This window comes from Orycteropus afer, unplaced genomic scaffold (genome assembly GCF_000298275.1).
Source record: "Orycteropus afer afer isolate SDZICR_OR568_19922 unplaced genomic scaffold, OryAfe1.0 scaffold00465, whole genome shotgun sequence".
NCBI classification, from domain to species: domain Eukaryota; kingdom Metazoa; phylum Chordata; class Mammalia; order Tubulidentata; family Orycteropodidae; genus Orycteropus; species Orycteropus afer.
Genome location: NW_006922052.1, coordinates 2,008,850 through 2,011,858, shown reverse-complemented (window position 1 = coordinate 2,011,858; position 3,009 = coordinate 2,008,850).

The window sequence follows — 3,009 nt, the reverse complement described above, 5'->3', positions numbered from 1 at the left end:
AGTTGTGCCCATTCCAAAGAAAGGTGGTCCAAGAGAATAAGGAAATTATTGAACAATTTTGTTAATACACATGCAAGTAAAATTTTGCCAAAGGGAATTCAAAAAGAGTTGCAGCAGTACATCTCAAGAGAACTGTTGAGAAATGTAACCTGAACTCAGGAAAAGGCATGGAATGAGGGTGTCTTAGGTTGGATTCTCCAGCGAAGGAAAACAAGTGAAGGTTATACCTATCTATCTGCCTATCTATCTATCTATCTATCTAATCTATCTTTTGATCTATTGTTCTATCTAGCTATCATTCTATCTATCCTTCTATCTAATCTAATCTATCTAAATAGAGAGAAAAAGAGATTTGTCACAAGAAGGTCTTGCCCTTGGTTGTTGTTGTTGTTGTTAGGTGCCTTCCAGTCAGACCCGACTCATAGCAACCCCTTCTTGGGTTTCTGAGGTGAGGGATGATATCACTATAGAAGTAGATCTCCCAACCTTCCTTCCAAGGAGTGGCTGGTGAGTTTGAACCACCAGCCTTCTGGATAGGAGTCATGTGCTTTACGCACTATGCTAACAGAGCTCCCCTCCCATGGTTGTAGAAAATGGCAAGTCCCAATTCTGTATGTCAGACAACATGGGCTGGAGACAGAATTCTGATTCCTGTAGATGCTGTAGTTGTTGTTATGTGCCGTTGAGTTGATCCTGACTCAGCGACCCCTCCTTGGGTTTCCGAGGCAGTATAACTACGGAAGTAGATTGCCCAACCTTCTTTCCAAGAAGTGGCTGGTAGGTTTGAACTGATAACCTTCTGGTTAGCAGTCAAGTGCCTTAGGCACTACGCTACCAGAGCTCCTGTAGATGCAGGGGCTGACACACCCAGGATGGCAGATAATACAGCAGGCTGCTAGCTGGAGGGGCTGAAAATCCAAGACTGGTCAGTGAGATGGCAGGCTGCTGGTTTACAGGCTGCAAAGACAACAATCCCAAGATCAGTAGACAATACAGTAGGCCACAGGTTCAAGTCCAAAAATCTGGAGCTCAGATGATGATAAACCAGATATAGGCAATCCAGATTGAGCAAAAATCCCTCCAAGGGAGCTCACTTTCAACTGATTGGTGGCTCATATCAGATCTCATCATGGGGAATGACTATATCTACACTACCAAACCACTGAAAATTATGGCACAGTCAAGTTAACACACACCTTGACAATCACAGAGGTACATCTTTGCTGATACCAGATAGATCTTGACTGAAAGCAGAGAATACAAAAAAAAAAAAAAGTTTCTCTGTGTTTTATTGTATGGAAAGATATTCAACTCTGTGGATCATAATGAATTATGAGTAACATTGAGAAGAATGGGAATTCTAAAACATTTAATTTTTCTTATTAGGTACCCATATGTAGACCAAGAGGCAGTCATTCACATTAAATAAAGGGATATTCCATGGTTTAAAATGAGGAAAAGTGTGTCTTGGGGTTGTATCCTTTCACCATACTTGTCTAGTCTGTATGCTGAGCAAGTAATCTGGGAAATTGGACTATTTGAAGAAGAAAGCAGCATCAGCATTGGAAGAAGACTTATTAACAACCTGCGACATGCAGAGGACACAATTTTACTTGTGCAAAGTGAAGAGGACTTGAAGCACTTACTGATGAAGATCAAAGATTACTTCCTTCAGTATGGAATATATCTCAACATAAAGAAAACAAAAGTCATCACAAATGGACCAATAAGCAACATCATGGTAAATAGAAAAAAGATTGAAGTAGTCAGGGATTTCAATTCACTTGGTTCCACAATCAACACCCATGACTTTAGCATTCAAGACATACTGTACTGGGCTAATCTGCTGCAAAAGACCTCTTTAAAGTGTTAAAGAGCAAAGATGTTATTTTGAAGGTTAATGTATACCTTATCCAAGCTAATGTCTTTTCAATTTCTTCATATGCATGTGAAAGCTGGACAATTGATATGGAAGATCATAGAAGATTATGCACTTGAATAAGATTATGCACTTGTGTTGATGAAGAATATTGAATATACCATGCAGTACCCTGAGAAAGAACAACTCTGTCTTAGGGGAGATACAGCCAGAAAATTCCTTAGAAGGGAAGATGGAGATACTTCATCTTACATATTTATCAGGAGACATACTTATCAGGACAGACCAATTCATAAGGAAGTAAATCATGCTTGGTAAAGTGAACGGTCAATGAAAAAGAGAAAAACCCTCAAGAGATGGATTGACACAGAGGCTGCTAAAATAGACTCAAACAGAAAGAATCCTGAGGATGGCAGAGAGTAAAGCAGTATTTTTTTCTGTTGTATATAGGGTTGCTATGATTTAGAAATGATTCGATGCCACCTATTAACAACAACCACCATCTAGGTTCAACTCTTCATGCTGCACATTTGCTGATGAAGCAGTCTTTGATCTTGATAAGTTTCTTATCTGGGAGTTCTGGTAGCATAGTGCCTAAGGCACTTGACTGCTAACCAGAAGGCTGGCGGTTCAAACCCACCAGCCACTCATGGGAAGGAAGATTGGGAAATCTACTTCCGTAGTGGTACTGCCTTGGTAACCCAAGGAGGGGTCGCTATGAGTCCGGTCCAACTGGAAGGCACGTAATAACAACAAGTTTCTTATCTACCTGATTTTAAACTTAATCATCTCTGATTACAACCATGTGGCAGCTCTCTGGCTGTCAATGTTTGCCATTATTCTGCGTAATTGTAGAGAATTTTTCACAAAATGGCAATTCAAACATTTCGTATTTGACTTCCGTAGTTTTTTTTTTTTTTTTCCCTGGGGCATTCCATTAGATAAATTTAATGTATAATGGCAATTCTTCTTAACCTTTCTGTTTCGGGGTGGGGGGGAAGCATATTTCTTAACACTCACCAATGAGTAACAGTTTTTCTAAAGCATAGTTTTGAGACAAGAATTTAAATCAATGGGTATAAAACAACTAGAACAGAAATAATGAGAATGTTGAGCAAATGTGAAAAATG